The sequence below is a fragment of the Lissotriton helveticus genome, chromosome 4_1 (genome assembly GCF_964261635.1).
Source record: "Lissotriton helveticus chromosome 4_1, aLisHel1.1, whole genome shotgun sequence".
Taxonomy (NCBI): domain Eukaryota; kingdom Metazoa; phylum Chordata; class Amphibia; order Caudata; family Salamandridae; genus Lissotriton; species Lissotriton helveticus.
Genome location: NC_136063.1, coordinates 1,392,914,892 through 1,392,932,434, shown reverse-complemented (window position 1 = coordinate 1,392,932,434; position 17,543 = coordinate 1,392,914,892). Strand labels below are relative to the sequence as shown.

The 17,543-nt window shown below is 44.7% G+C and overlaps 1 protein-coding gene across 4 annotated transcripts in view; it reads right to left on the bottom strand.

Annotated features, from left to right (window-relative positions):
- MBOAT1 (membrane bound glycerophospholipid O-acyltransferase 1) overlaps nt 1-17,543 on the bottom strand; it is a 473,424-nt gene that overhangs the window by 77,560 nt on the left and 378,321 nt on the right. The window lies entirely within an intron of this gene.

Sequence of the window (17,543 nt, the reverse complement as noted above, 5' to 3'; positions counted from 1 at the left end):
TTCATTTCCTTGTGCTATTTGGAAAGATTGGGTTGGGTCCAGGTCCATTAGGTTGCAGTTGAAGTCTCCCATTATCAACCACAAATCATTTGGGAATAGAGCTTCCAGATCCTCTATTATGGGAATCAAAGTATTTAAAGTTGCCTCCCGGCGAATTTTTACAGGATGTAGATAGATGCAGCCGAGGATGATTTTTTGCCTTATTTTCCCCTTATCGTGGCTCTTGATCTCGATACTGAGAAAAATATAATCACCCTTCCCATTATAGAGTGTCACTAATTTTGCGTCCAGTGTATTCTTTACGGCGATCAACACGCCCCCGGATGCATGGCCACCTACTGCAGAAGGAGTAGCAAAGGATTCGACTGTAGTGAAATCTTCCCAGGTGGTATTCTCTAAGGCCCAAGTCTCTTGGATCGCAAAGATGTCGTTTAGCTCCTTGAGGTCCTTAGTAGTGCGACAGATTTTCTCTTTGGTTAGGCCCCTGATGTTCCACGAGCAAATGTTTAAGCATCGAGCTGTGTCATACTTTGGTTTGCTTTCTGACTGGCTTGCCTGTGTACTACCCTAAGGCCTTGGAAAGCCAGGACCAATCATGAGATTTATTTAATTTAAATATGCACTTGCGTGGACCGCCTGCAGCTGTGGTGATTACTTGAAGTGGGGTGTCCATCCAGTGTGCTGCTTTTAATTCCTGTCTTGGGCCCCGTAGCATCGGCTGTTGTTGCTGTCTTCTCCCTTCCACATTTAAGTCAGAGCCCGTATTGTTGGACAACGGGGTTTCAAGGTTTTTTTTTAAGAAGGTCGGGTAGTTGAGGGATGTATAGGAACTGACTCGAATGCCCCATTCACTCAGTTGTTTTGAGTTTTTAGCTAATATTGCCGCAGGCTCTGGATTGGTAAAAATTACCAGAGTTGACTCATTTTTTTGGCCCCAGGCAGGGTCAATAAAAGCCACTGTTTCAATGTCTACTGTGTTGATGTTTTCTAGGCCTGGCAAATTCTGGCAAAGTTTTAGAACATTTCCCCTGTTGGGGATGTCCCATTGACCCTGCGATTCATATTCTGGATAAAGTAATACTTTTTTATTCTGTCGCTGTAAAAGGCTAGGTTCCTGAATATTAGTAGTAGCTTTATGCAGTTGTGGCCGATTGGGGCCACAAATAGGAGGATCTGTTTGGGGCTTTTCATTGACACGATGTTCTGAATTTTCTAGAACAGTTTGCTTTGAAGTCAAGGAGTGGGTACTTGTTAACTGGGCGCTTGTAGCGGATTCTTGAGAGGAAGGTGTTTCATTATGAGGTTCGACCTCCTCTTGTGCGGCCCCTTTGTTGGTTTGGCTTTCATCTTCTCTTAGTATTGGTGTGTCTGTGTTAGAGTCTCTTTTTATTTGCCCCAGGCCTTCAGCAGTAGGCGTGTTCATTCCGCTGGTAACTGCTAATGAGTTTTTAGTGGCAGGTTTAATGGACTTTTCACTTTGAGTCGGATGATTGCTACAAGGAATTTTCATATTGCTGTTATGTTTAGGTGCTTTTTCCTCCTTTAGGTCTATTATTTTCTGCGTAGGATTTTGGATTGGTTCCTCAATTTATCTCTATGTCAAAGTTTTCACTATAATAGATCATTGTAGGTATGCCCCTTCAAATATGCAAGTTATTTAGAGATGGTAATTTCTTACCGTTTTAGGCTTTTTCCCCACATACATTTTATGCACAAGAATGTTTCAGAGTTCTGGGTATTGCCTCATATGTGAATTTTAGTACAAATAAACAAAAATAAAAAAGCAATGTCGCTAATATCCTCTTTCGAGAATTGTATAGGGTTTCCAGATTGTCATTCTTTATACTATTCCAAAAGGATCTATCCTGTTGGTTAGTGTGTTTCCTTTAATGTTTCCTTTGATATAGATCAAGTTCTGAAGGAGGAGGAAATAAACTGTTCACAAGTATCTCACCACGATGGCATGCTTCTCCTACAACCACCACCTTCCACTTACCACTTCTCACTTGTCTGAAGAGGAGAAAAGAAACTAGGTGTGTGCATTCTGCCTAGATAGCCTGCATCTGACAGTCTTCTGTCCTCGTTCTCCATTCTTATATACCTGCTTATAGAGCTGAGCCTCATCCCCCTTTGTTTCTCTGTGCAAATTGGGTGGCCTTGGAGCAGATGACCCCAGTACTAGAAAGTGTCAATTCTGTGTCACTGGTAGGTGGAAGGGAACCCTGGGAGCAAGCCACACACTGTGTAAAACAAACTCCTTCCTCAACTGACTTGGTTGAACAAGTATAGCCTTGATGGCTCCCTGTGGCTCTCAATACTGGGGTGTATTCAGTTTGGGATTGGGTGAGCTCTCTGTTCACCCATACCCCGCAACTGCATGAACCTAAAAAGCTGACTGGCCCTGCTCTGAGGACTGCAAGCCGATAAGCTGACTGCTGTCAGGACAACAGAGCAATGACAGTGTGTCTCTTTGATCTGCCTTGGCAATGAGGACGGCCTGGGGTAAGTACAGCTTTCACCAGTTACAAAGAGTAACAACACTACTGTAACAACGATAGTAAGCGGTCTCTAGTGAAAGCATTCAGAACAGAGAATTCAGAACAGAGATTCCTGATTGGAATCACTCGATACATCTTAAATAATCATTTTCTATTCAGTATTAACGCAAATCTTGGTTTCTGCAGATTTTTGCTAATGACACTGTTAATGTGTTAAAAATGATAACTTTGATCAATAAACTAGTAGTAAACAGAGCACTATGATCAAATGTAAAATAGACTACAGTACTGAAGTGGCATAAAAGTATGGGTATTTTCACTTAATGAACGACAACGACAACATAATCTGTATAATACGTTATGAAGCAGTAATGCACCATTTAACCACATGCTGAATTTATAGATAAGTACGAAAACAATCAAGGTACTGGGTGTTAAAATTAAGTAAATCAATCAATGGAATTTGTTCTGAAAATATCCATAAATCAAAACATTATGAATATATTCTTAATATTGTAGATGAATTCCAGTTCTCCAAGTCTACAATTGTATAGCACATATAAGGATAATATTAGGATTAGGATAAATAGGATGGAGCTGGGCTGCATGTCGTTCCCCTACATACTATCCACTACCTCTTCTAAGTGTTTATTGAGTCTGTATTTTGTCTACGTGGAAGAATATCATCAAAAGGATGCGCTGGAGAAATTGACTAATTTAATGTATTCATAGTTGTCAAGGCGAATTGGAGAGTTCTAGAATAGTGAACTGTGGGTGATGTATGCATAAATGTTTTGTGTATGAACATTTTGGTTGCCAAGAATAGGAAATGGTGACAATTGGGCCATATAAGTTGTAACACATCGACCATGTTCAAGCTTGTGTCTTGAAAGGAACTACTGAGAAACATGGCATGACACTGAGAAGGCAAACATTCAATGACCTGATTAATGCAGCAGAAATGGCAGAGGCCGCTCACGAAGTGGGTATGAAGAGCCGGCCGGTAAAAACTGGTTTTCTGCGTCATATCACGCCAAGCAGGAAGGGGGACGTCCCCCAGCGACCAAGGGGGGGGGAGTAGAAAGAGTGCCAAGAAGGGTGTGAACCTTTGGGCCAAACAGGGGCCTAGTTATGGGTGGGCCCATAGGGGGGGGGCACCAAAGCAACAGGGGCTGGGGGAGGAAAAGGTTATAAAGGTTGCTGCTCCCTGGCTAGGCTCAATACAAGGAACAGGGGCAGCGCTCTATTAAAACAGAAGGAAATTATCAGCGGCACGACGAGAAGCAGGACGGAAAAGAAGCTACCTCCTCGCCTAATGGCGGTGCCATTTGGAGCCCAGCAGCCGGATCCACGAACAGAGAAGTCACCCGCCCTGTCGGTGTCAGCTGGTACCAGTCACCAATGCCAGAACCACCAATGTCGGGATTAAGGAGGTACTGATAATTGGGGTTGTGAGGAGCACTCCAATTTAAACAAAATAATTATTCCAATCGTACAAATTATTCAACTGGTGCTATGATTACTCAGGAGAGTCAGTCCTGGGCGTTAAATTGATAAATTATGGTGAGTGGTGGCCCACCTAATCATGCACTGTTCACCTGGTGCTATGCACTTTTTTTTTTTTTTTTTTTTTTTTTTTTTGAAAACCTTTATTGTACAGAAAGAGCTCACAAATACGGGCCTACAACCCACCGGGCTGGCCACCACAGAGCCGAATGTCAGGAGCAATGCGCAGAGTATCACAGTATACAAAGTCAAAGAAACAGGAGAAATAACAAGCATCTTAGAGCGATCACAGGAGATAAGAATTAGAAAGGTAGTTTTCGTATTTTTAAAGGACGGGTTAGGGAGTACAGGAGTATGGCGGGCCAAGAGACAATCCAAAGGGGCGGGCCGCGGCGGGCAGCGATACAATGATCGTAAAAACACAGGAGAAACAAACACGAAATAGGCATACCAATAAGCACCAGTCAAAACATCAGACATGAGGAAAGGCCATCGCACACACCGTCCAATGCCCGCCCATCGCAGCTCCCACCCATCCCACCAAACAGCACAGAAAAAGACCCAAATACAAGAACAATACTAAACGGACCCCCAATAAAAGAAAGAAACCCCGCATAGGGGGGGGGGGGGGGAAAGGAAGGGGGAAGAAGAAAAGGAAGGGACTCTTATCCAAACACCCACCCCCGGGCGACGAAACAGGAAAACCATAACCCGATACAAAATAGACATTGGAAATATAAAAAACACACCCAGCAAATCAGAATCATCGTGATACCGGAAAAATACCCCAGAAAGACACCAGGGGGACAGACGACGAGACAGAGCCCCGAAAGAAGGGATACACAAGGGCCATAGAACCAAAAAGGGAGAAGAAAGGAGGAAAAAGATCCCCCAAAAACAGCTAAAGACCCCCCCACCCACCCCTAAAGCCCACCCTACACCCCTGCAGAAGGCTACGGCCAACCCCCCAGCAGCGTGCCTGTCGCCCTAAAATAGAACCCGAAATATAGGAGAAAGAAGCAAGGTAGAAACAAAGGCAAAAAGAAGGGCCAGGGAAAGAAAGGAACATCACACACGGGAGAGGGCAAAAAACAGGAGAATCTGCAACCATCCCACCACCTGTGAAAAGGGGAGAGGCAGAGCCCACGGGAAGTTAAACGAAATCAGGAAAAGTTTCAGGAGTCCCACGAAGTTACGCAACAGCGCAACAGCACAACAGCACATGTCGGTCATAGATCAAAAACAAGACTGCCGCATATAATAAGTCATTTCAGCCCTGTCCGCTTTTGTCCAAGGTTGTAGTCATCCAAACAAACAAAGTCCAAACGACGAGGGACACAGGGTTCAGGAGGAAATCCAGCGGCAGTCCTGAGGAGAAACGTGAAAGAAAATACGGGGAATAGAAAAAAGTTACGAGACAATCTTCGCACCGCAGGCACAGTTCTATAGACAAGTCCAACGAGGCAAGCCCAGCTGGGTCGGCACAGGCGTCCCGGCCGGGGAGCCGACGCGATGAGAAACAGAAAGGATCATCGAGGCCTGGACAGGATGCAAATGGACCGCAGACCAGCGGCCGAGGCAACAAAGCAGGACGACGAAGGGCGCCGGAGAGTCTCCAATTCAAAGATGCGGTCTCCGCCGGAGGCACAGAGACCAGGAGCACATCAGCCGTACCCTGCAACAAGGAAGCATAATCCAACGACGGGGGCCCGCCTAAATCAAAAATTGGGTCCGCCTCCACAGGGGAAACAGGTGCAGCCACGGAGGTCCGCCAGGAGTATAGTGCATCCAGGATAACTTGAAGTGCAGGAAACCCTTCATAAGATCCGACATCCGGGCCGTGTGGCGGGCCCCCAGTGCTCGCCCAGGCCCGGCAGAGACTCTCAGGGTCGGCCGCCATCTTAGGAGCCCAGCAAGCCCTCGGTCGTCGGGGGCCCCGGCCGGAGCAACACCAAAGCAAAAGGAGGTCAGCCGAACTGCGGCGGGGTGCCCCAAGGCAGGAAGGAGACCCACCAGAAGAAGGATGTTCGGAGGCCCCCTCGCGCCGCCGGCCCCGTTCTCCGAGCCCGGGCGGAAAATTCAAAATGGCCGGGCCGGGGAACAAAGGGGGGGACCAAGCCGGATAAATGAGGAGGCTCCCCCGCAGGAGGCAGCGTCCGCACCCCCAGGCCCAGGCCAGTCGGGTCCGCCAACGGGCACAGCCGGCCTATTCGCACATCAGCCTCCGCAACCAGTTCCACAGCGCCAGCAAGGGCCGACCATCGCGCTACGTCACGTCCCGTCGCTGCCAGGAGGTCCAGGCCAGTCCGCCCCGAAGGCTCCGAGCGGGACCACCGCACAGGATCGACAGCACCCAGGATCACCAAAGCAACGGGTAAGTGTCCGCAAAGTGCCCGCGGCACCAAAACACCGCAAGGAGGGCTTCCCGGGGCAGGAGAAATACAGGATAATCGAAGAAAACAGGTGGTTGAACGGAGCCGAGCTAAAACGCGGCCATCTCGGTCGCGAGCTAGGCTCCTCCCCCCGGTGCTATGCACTTTAAACCATACTCAAAATGTTATACCATAATAAAAAATGTTTGTAGTAGTGATTGTCACATTTATTCAACAATTTTTTGAGATGAATTATACATGATTCAAATATTTGTTATTGTGTCATCATAACAATTCACACATATATATATACAGATCAATTATGAAAGCATAACAGTTTGTACATCATTTTAACTGTATTTTACATTTCAAATGATTGACATGAAGCCCAATGCATTTCGGCACATGGTCGGTGCCTTCATCAGGGGCAGTTCTAAAAGAAATGAGAAAGTGATGTATGTCAGTATCTGTGTGTTAGGAGGCATGGGGTGTTTGAAAGTTATGATATTTGGCGTACCTTAGTATTCAGCTGCTGGTGATGTAATGTTGATGAATGCCAACTCTACAACCAAGAAAATATATATGGTTGGTAATGCTGTTGTATGTTCATTGAATAGATGATGAGCAATAAAGGTGTTTAAGTGACATACCTGGTGATCTGAATTCTGATAGCTGTAATGATAAATAATAAATGTAGCTCAGAATTTAAACCATAATTCCAACCAAAAAATGCCAAGTACCGCGAAATAAAAATAGCCCTACCTTATCTTCGTTGAAATCTTAATTCTACACGAAAAAAAGAACCGAAGGCACTATGTTATTGCCAGATATGAAATAAAAGCGTACACAGTATAATGCGCAATAATGAGTGACTGTCAGTTTACCTTGCGCTGGAAAACGGGTCGTCTGCCACAAACGCTCGCTGTTAACCTCTTGGGTCTGATACGGAGTACTGCCGACTGACTCCATTCAAGTATAGTTTGGTCCACATGGTGGCGTGGCCATGAGAATCAAAAACGGACTGACTAACTAACAGAGAAGTAGAGTGTACGTGCGCGCCATCTTGGAATGGGGAAATCAGCTTATCATCCCTTGTAATTGCGATTGCACAATTATTGGCAACATCAAAGATATAAGTACTAATGATACACTGTGGTCATGTACTCCAACTTAAATTAAGGAGGTGACATGTACCACACATGGGGGTACAAAAGGGGGTGGTGATGGACGGAGCATCTGAACCAATCAAACACTCACACCCAGTCAACAGATCTGGGTTTAACCCATCACCGTTCTTTAGCCCACTCTGCCACCCCAGTTCAGACATGGCCATATGCAAACCAGTCTGACCCTGTGCCTCATGGGAACAGTCCAGCTCGAACTGCCAAGCCATGCCTTCCCTGGACCGGAAACAAGCTTTCGAGGACCGGTTTCTGGCATATCAGCCGTCTTCAGCCCGGCTTGCTTGAATGCAGTGGCTAAGTGAGCAAGGGACTCACGTCTGAGCATTCCCTGCCAACTTATGGCGAACAAAGTGGTACAAGAAGTGGAGAAGTGTGGCTCAATGGTTAGAGCGGCAGACCCTGATGCAGAGATCTGGGCCGGGACCAGGGTTCAATTCCTGTCTTGGCTGGTCTCGGCGGATCTTGGGCTCATAATTCCTCGGACCTGATTTCTCGCCTCGGTGCCTACTCTAAGCATGGGTCCCACGCTGCAACTCTGGGCAATAGCTTGCTTAGTCTCCACAACGGCCCCCTACAGCCTGGTTGCACCCTGGGGATGCCCAGGAGTGGACATTTCACGGGGAAAACCAGGAAGGGTTCCCTAGCGGTATGAGTACAGCGCCAGGACACTCAGGAGTATCAGTGCGCTTTACAAGTACGGCTACATTTACATTTACAAAAGGGGGTGGTGATGGACAGAGCATCTGAACCAATCAAACAATCACACCCAGTCAACAGATCTGGGTTTAATCCATCACCGTTCTTTAGCCCACTCTGCCACCCCAGTTCAGACATGGCCATATGCAAATCAGTCTGACCCTGTGCCTCATGGGAACAGTCCAGCCCGAACTGCCAAGTCATGCCTTCCCTGGACCGGAAACAAGCTTCCGAGGACCGGTTTCTGGCATTTCAGCCGTCTTCAGCCAGGCTTGCTTGAATCCAGTGGCAAAGTGAGCAAGGGACTCACGTCTGAGCATTCCCTGCCAACTTGTGGCAAACAAAGTGGTACAAAAGGGGGTGGTGATAGACGGAGCATCTGAACCAATCAAACACTCACACCAAGTCAACAGATCTGGGTTTAATCCATCACCGTTATTTAGCCCACTCTGCCACCCCAGTTCAGACATGGCCAAATGCAAATCAGTCTGACCCTGTGCCTCATGGGAACAGTCCAGCCCGAACTGCCAAGCCATGCCTTCCCTGGACCGGAAACAAGCTTCCGAGGACCAGTTTCTGGCATTCCAGCCGTCTTCAGCCCGGCTTGCTTGAATCCAGTGGCATAGTGAGCAGGGGACTCACGTCTGAGCATTCCATGCCAACTTATGGCGAACAAAGTGGTACAAAAGAAGGTGGTGATGGACGGAGCATCTGAACCAATCAAGCACTCACACCCAGTCGACAGATCTGGGTTTAATCCATCACCGTTCTTTAGCCCACTCTGCCACCCCAGTTCAGACATGGCCATATGCAAATCAGTCTGACCCTGTGCCTCATGGGAACAGTCCAGCCCGAACTGCCAAGTCATGCCTTCCCTGGACCGGAAACAAGCTTCCGAGGACTGGTTTCTGGCATTTCAGCCGTCTTCAGCCCGGCTTGCTTGAATCCAGTGGCAAAGTGAGCAAGGGACTCACATCTGAGCATTCCCTGCCAACTTGTGGCAAACAAAGTGGTACAAAAGGGGGTGGTGATGGACGGAGCATCTGAACCAATCAAACACTCACACCAAGTCAACAGATCTGGGTTTAATCCATCACCGTTCTTTAGCCCACTCTGCCACCCCAGTTCAGACATGGCCAAATGCAAATCAGTCTGACCCTGTGCCTCATGGGAACAGTCCAGCCCGAACTGCCAAGCCATGCCTTCCCTGGACCGGAAACAAGCTTCCTAGGACCGGTTTCTGGCATTTCAGCCGTCTTCAGCCAGGCTTGCTTGGATCCAGGGTCAAGGCTTATTTGCATATGGCCATGTCTGAACTGGGGTGGTGTGGAGTGCAAAAAAACGATGGATTTAGGCCCAGATCTCTGTACTGGGGTAAATGTATGACATTGTTCTGCATTCTGTCCATCAACTGTTGTTTTTGCATTTGTCACCCCGAGTGGGACGGGTATGCTCAGACGTGAGTCCCTTGCTCTCCACACCACTGGAGTCAAGCTATCCTGGCAGATGACGGCTGATAGCCAGAAACCGGTCCTAGGATGCTTGATTCCGGTCCAGGGAAGACATGGCTTGGCAGGTCGGGCTGGACTGTTCCCATGAGGCACAGGGTCAAGGCTGATTTGTATATGGCCATGTCTGAACTGGGGTTGTGTGGAGTGCAAAAAAACGATGGATTTAGGCCCAGATCTCTGTACTGGGGTGAATGTATGACATTGTTCTGCATTCTGTCCATCAACTGTTGTTTTTGCATTTGTCACCCCGAGTGGGACGGGTATGCTCAGACGTGAGTCCCGTGCTCTCCACACCACTGGAGTCAAGCTATCATGGCTGATGACGGCTGATAGCCAGAAACCGGTCCTAGGATGCTTGATTCCGGTCCAGAGAAGACATGGCTTGGCAGTTCGTGCTGGACTGTTCCCATGAGGCACAGGGTCAAGGCTGATTTGCATATGGCCATGTCTGAACTGGGGTGGTGTGGAGTGCAAAAAAACGATGGATTTAGGCCCAGATCTCTGTACTGGGGTGAATGTATGACATTGTTCTGCATTTTGTCCATCCACTGTTGTTTTTGCATGTACCACACATGGTGCAGCCCAGGACAACGAGTGCACCATCTATGAGCTCTGCCCCCCTCACGTCCTATTGACTGTGTACGTGAAGCCTTAAAGTAACAGAACCATTGCTGCAACCTGAAATTAACCCTGGGTGAGAGGAGGAACCCGAGGGGTTAAAAGAGGACCAGCACCCCAAGACAGCGGGGACCGCCCATCACAAGCAGAGGGCCACATGGGTCCTGCAGGTATTTGCGCCGACAATAGAAGTCAGCAGGAAGAGTAAGGAACAATTAAGGGCAGCAAGGGCGCCATGTTGGGCCACCAGGCTCTTGATAAGTAAAGAGGCGGACCGAACACTGTTGATTGGTTGTTAGAGTCAGCTACGCGACCCAGCTCAACGCCCCCTGGACACACCCACCCATTCCCCTAACTAATAGAGAGATTGCTGGTGGTTCAATAAGGAGGGGACTGAGCTACAGAAAAGGGAATGAGTCGGGGACAGCTCCTGTCGTGCCACAACCCGGCTCACGGGCATCCTTCGCCCCACTGGATAATGGCTCATAAAGAGGGGTGAGAGCCTTGCAGCAGGCCAAGGCCTAAGGCAAGAGAGGAGGCCACTACATATTGTTTGAAGCAGCAGCAACTGAGGGTACAAGAGGATAATGGGGTAAGGGAGAAAAAAAGGACAAGAGTTAAGCAGGGGCTGAGAACAGCTCCAACAGAGCAACTTGACCCAATACCCCCTCAGACCTCCTCCTCCCTCCCTCTCATGTGCACAATTATCAAGGGAGAAAACAAGGAGAAGTGTGAAGAAGAGGCTGGAGACTACTCCACAAGAGACAATCAGCCCATTCCCTCCCTCAGGCATCCTCCCTCCCTGTCTTGTCACAAGTAACAAGCGGCAAAATAGCCCAGGGACAGCCACATGGCGACGTGACCCAGCCAACTGCACCAACAGGCAAAGGAGATGCTGCTGCTGGCAAGAGAACACGAAAAAGACTGGCTACTCGGTCAGCTGGGGGGATCAAGATGAGGAAATCCACCTGCAAACAGGACAGCGGTTCATCATGTGGCGGGGGAGACTCTGAGCTGGAGCCAGGTCAAAGACCCATGAAGCGCCGGAGGACCACGAGTAGGGGAGCAAAGAAAGCGGTCGCTAAGAAAGAGCTAGAACACAAGGACCTGCCACCTGCAGCTATCCCGGTGATGGTGTAATCAAACAAGAAGGCAACAGCAAAGCTGCAAATGGTGAGCATATGAGTGCGGTCATGGAAACATTTTTAAAATCATTTGCACAAAGTCTCCTTTTAACACACACCAGCTCAGAAGGTTAGCTAAGATTTACAACAACAGAAAGGACGCTGCTCTACTTGTGAAAGGTTTTGAGAAGGGTTTAGAATCCCATCTGAAGGTTCCATCATCGCAAGCACAGTGAGAAACCTGAAGTCTGCTCAGGGGTACCCAGAAATAGTCCAACAAAAGATTAAGAAGGAGAAGTAACTGGGTCAAATAGAGGACTCCCTATCCACCACTATTCCCCAGGTGGTTGGTGATATGACATCTGGGGGTGGTACCCAAAAAAGAGGCGGGCCAGTTCAGACTCATACACCACTTTCCTTGCCTGAAGAAGTTTCTGTGAATGATGGGATCAGCCCAACAGTAGAGGACACCATACATTTAGTAAGGGCAACAGGCAAAGGGTCCCTCATGGCAAAGGCGGACACTGAATCTGTCTTCCAGCTCCTCCCTGTGCACCCCAATAGCTTCCACCTCCTAGGCTTTCACTTCAAGGGTCATGCATACTTTGAGAAAGCAATGCTAATGGGGTGATTGGTGTCTTGCTTGTATTTCAAGCCATTCAGCACATTTTTAGAATGGGCGCTGCACAAACGGCCGCTCAGAGGGAGGCAAGCTACACTACCTTAATGACTTCCTGTTTATGTGGCAGACAGGGACAGGTGAGTGCATGGGCACACTGAGGGCATTCCAGAAACTAGCCACAGAGCTAGGTGTTCCTCTAGCAGCAGGCAAGACGATGGGCCCTGCATCAAAACTGGTATTCGGTAAAAAGTGAACCCCTACTATAAACAATTAATCTTGCTAGCTGTAGGGAGAAATGCAAAAAGGGGTAAGAAAATAGACTAAACACAAGATCTATATTATTTAGTTATCAAAATGCATCAGGTTTAAATCTTCACTTAAGATCAATACATGGAAATATACAAAGTGCATATGAAATAAACATGTACATATGACTAGAGAGGATTATTTCAAAATATTTTTTTGTTTTTATTTATTCTTTCATTATATTTTTCTTTTATTCCTTTTGTTCTTTTCATACTTTGATATTTTTGATAAGTATGATTTCATACGTTGTAGTGTAATTCACAAAAACACACACCAATATTTTCAACTGATATATATCAACATAAACACAACCACATATGTACAAAAACACAACTCTTGTATCAAAAACAACAATACACAGTACTAAACATTTATTTAAAAGGTGTTAGAAGGAGTTGGCATTTTAACAAATAATTCAAACTCTGGCGGCCGATGCAAATACGACACGCGTTTCGGCACAAAAACCTTCGTCAGGGAGAACCGCCTCAACTTTCTCTAAAAGCTTCAGTCATGAGAGAAAAATTCTTGGCATGAGGGTACCCGCGTAAACTACTGAAAGACTCGTATAAGAGACCAAGATTTTAGGACAGACAGCACCTATTTACCAATCTTAATAAGCAGAGTACGCCAGCATTGGTGTTTGTCACCAGACACTCTACGATGAATGCACAAATAAGGCAAATAATTTCTTCCAATTGGTATATCTTGCTTGTCAATAGAGAAACTGAAGATACCAAAGCCTTTGTTGGCGTATCATAAAAGCAAAAACCTTAAGGACCTGGCTTTGAGATCATGTATACCCCAAACTAAACAACTAATACAGAGAAGTATTGTTGGGATTGCCCCTGTTGTAGGAAACTATAAATGTGGTACCTACAAAGTTTTCCCTCTTGCAAAAGAAAGTGACACCATACAACTGAATGGCCAGACTGTTAAGGTGAAAAATATGGCAAACTGTAAGACCAAAACTATAATCTACCTTCTACTCTACCCTTGTGGACTAGGGTATGTAGGTGAAACAGGCCGCAGCCTCAATATACAACTCACAGAGCATCGTTCAGCGATTCATACAAAGAAAATGTCAGCACCTGTAGTGGAACACTATGTAAAACTTAAACATACTGAAGATGAAATGGTTCATTCTTGAATCAATCTCTGCGAAAGATAACCACAGTAGCGAACCCATAAGGAAAAAACATGAGGTATATTGGATATTTACTCTGGATACCTTTAAGAAAGGACTTAACCAGGATATACCATGGGAACAACTAATAAGGTATAATCAGTAAAACACCATTGATTCAGTAATCCATCAGAATAAATATCTCAGGTTCTAACTCGTCCCTATTAATACCCTTGTTATTATGGTTGATCATGATTGGGTAGGGCTTAATATAAGGATTTTTTTGTCAGATTCAATCTTGATAAGGGTTGAAACATAACCATGCATTATTTTAATAATTCTTTAAAAATCTTTTGAGATTGACAACTTTAGCCATGATATACACCATCCAAATGACAAAAATATGGAGCATTTTCTTCCACAAGGACACTGATAATTCATTTTTAATCTAATAACTTTACTATTTTATGAGGCTATTGGCATTAAAATAATTCCTATTCCATAATTTCCCCAAAAACATTCTATTTAATAATACGATCCACTTATGTCAAGATCACCTAAACCTCAAAATCGAACGCTATATACTAAACAAACATGTCCTACCCACTACAAGATGGATGCCAATGTTCAGTCCTCTTTTTATTTTGCTGTGCACGTTTCAGCAAGAGAAACTCTAGGTCTGTACCAGTCTACTATCTGATGACGTCAGACGCAATAGAGACGCAACAAAATTCACAATACAAAGGACTAGGTTCTCACTGCAATCATTGTTGTTTCACATCCAGGGGACAATTTTGGTGCCGGTACATCGCTACACACTATGGTGAGTTATGCAACGATCTCCGGTCTTGTATTGTGGGAATATATCCCGCTTTGATAAAAACGCGGGTGGGATTCTCCTCTTTTTGCTAATAGAGAGAGATAAGCCAGCAACTTTTAGATACGATAAGAAGATATTCCATGCAGTAATATAAACTAATTAACTCATGAAAAAAATCAAATATCTGCATTGTATCGCACAAATAGAAAGGTCCTCTAGTCTCTACCGAATAAAATATAATGTAATAATTGACAGACAAGCATTGCCTATAAAATACCAAACTGAACCTCTAAATGAAGAAATAGCTATTGACTGTCCATATGTAGAATTCAAAACAAACGCTACAGAAAACAGAACGGATTGTATATATATATATGTATATATAAATTCCAACCGGAAAGTCGATGCGGCGCTTCCACATCAAACCCAGTGCGCAGACACAGATGAGTAAATCCACAGCCAGACTTTCTTAGGATATTTCTTCGTCCTTTATTGCATATAAAGTGCAGAGGTGCAACACACTGCCAAACAGACGCGTTTCGGGCGTGAACGCCCTTGCTCACTGTATATATATATATATGCCAAAGAACTCGTTCTAAGCAGCCAAAACCCCTTGTGATCGGGGTTTTACGGAGAAAGAAGCGAGAGCCGACCCAGGGATGCAGGTGAGCAGATTTGTCTTTATTTGATGTTAGCGCAGCCTGCCAGCATAACGTTGCGGCCTGCCCAGAGGCCTTGGTCACACGATATATATATATATGCACGTATATTTTAATATATAATCCACTGAAGGGACCAACCATTCTACGAATTCATGGGAAAATACCTTCTTGACGATGCTTACATAAATCTTACCCCTTAAGCAAGTAAAAATCATATTGACTATAATACAATGTAGAGGTTAATCATGACACATGGAAATATGAATAAAAATCATTTTAACATACTTGCGTTTCCTGCAGTTACTTATACTAGTTGCCCGCTCCCGTGGAGAAAAGTATCCATAACGTAAACACATCTATATCCATGGATGAACATCATTACTTGCATTTATAGTAAGTACCACAATCTAGTTTCATCTTTCCATTCCGGTTTGCCAGAAAAGAACAAATTTCTTAAATCACTCCAAAAAAAAAGTAATTAGGAAAGACATCTAGCATCTGCTTCCTGTCTAAATAATAAAACCATTATCTTACACAGACAATTTTTATCTGTGTGTTTTAGATTGAAAATATTATGAGACACCTAAATTATTCAAATATCTACACCGGACACCTAGTTGATTTCAATAAAAAGGTATATATTACTTAAAAAAGATCATATATTCTTTGAGACATTGTTATTTGCGTCAATACATAGGAATGGGATAACTTGTTTTTCCTACTCTCCTTTCCTTGTATGGTATACATCTTTAGAGAAACACTGATCCTGTGTGACGCTTACAAAACCTAAGGATCAACAACCCACTTGGTCTATACTGGAGACCAGTATTCCAGTTGCGGAATTTAGGTAAATATACCATACTTATGATGTGGTCCCTAATCTACTAACAATTGTGGAACACCAAAAGTAAATAGCTAACTCTAGACTAAAGATAGTCAATGTACGAAAAATAAATCTCTTTACCACTCTTGCTTAAATTTTCCCTTGGCCACTAATCCCTAAAAGAACCCGTAATCACTTGTGTGTACTCTTGTTTCTTTCAAGTATTCCTTTTTCACGTGGGCAATCTTTTCATTTTCAATTTTCTATGAGGACATAAGTGTATGCCCCCATTTCACACTCTTTGGTGGATAGTCTAAATATATACTGTGAGCTCCTACACCCCACCCTATTGTGCATCTGTTTAGAAAATGATGTGTTCTTCTGTTAACATTGCACTGATATCAAAAATATGAAGCAAAAGTGCTCAAATTTATATCAAGAGTATTGTCTCAGGATTTGAATTTTTTTTTAGGTCTTTTGATTGTGTGTATTTTGGACTTTGTTATAGAGAAAGTTGAGGCGGTTCTCCCTGATGAAGTCTTTTGCGCCGAAGCCTGTGTCATGTTTGCATCGACCGCCAGCCTTTGAATTATTTGTTAATATACCAACTCCTTCTCAATCTTTTTAAATGACTGTTTAGTACTGTATATTGTTGTTTTTGATACAAGAGTTGTGTTTTTGTACATATGTGGTTGTGTTTATGTTGATATATATGTATTGTAAATATTGGTGTTTTTTTGTGAATTACACTACAAAATGAAATAATACTTATCAAAACTATCAAAGTATAAAAAGAACAAAAGGAATAAAAGAGAAATATGATGAAAAAATAAATAAAAATAAAAAATATATTTTGAAATAAGAAGAATCCTAGTCATATGTACATGTTTATTTCATATGCACTCTGTATATTTCCATGTATTTATCTTAAGTGAAGATTTAAGCCTGATGCACTTTGATAACTTAATAATATAGATCTTGTGTTTAGCCTTACTTCTTACTCCTTTTTACAAAACTGGTATTCCTCAGGATTGAGTTAGACTCCAAGGCAGGCACATCCAGGATAAAAGAGAACAAGGTCTGCGAGATGAGAAAGGAATTAAGGGAGACGCACAGCAAAGAATAAGATACACTCCTTAGGAACTACAAAGGTTAATTGGAAAACTAAACTTAACAGCCAGGGTTATACAAGCCGGCGAGTTTTCTCAAGACGCCTGACCCATCTGACCACTGAGTTGGAGGAGAAGCATAATTTCATTAGGCTTGGGGCAGGGATAAAACACGACCTGCCTATGTGGCACTTATTTCAGAAGGATTTCCATGGGCAACTAATATGGAGAGAAGGATGGGTGACTACCAGATAAATACCCTTCTTCATGGATGCACTAGGTAACCAATGCTTTGGAGCAATATTAGGAAGGGCATGGTATCATCACCTTCCTTCAGTTGTTCCCCATAGTGGTGACTCTGACGGTCTGGTGGGAAAAGTTGAGCGAAATGAAACTCGCCCTCTGGTCTGACAATCAAGGGATGGTGCATGCAAAAAACAATGGGGCAGCCAGATGTCCTAATATACTGAGGCTCGTGAGGTACATGGGAAGTTACAATTGGAGGGCAACCTTGCCATAAAGGCAATGTTTGGGATTGAGAACTCGCTGGTAGATGTGCTCTCTTGCTT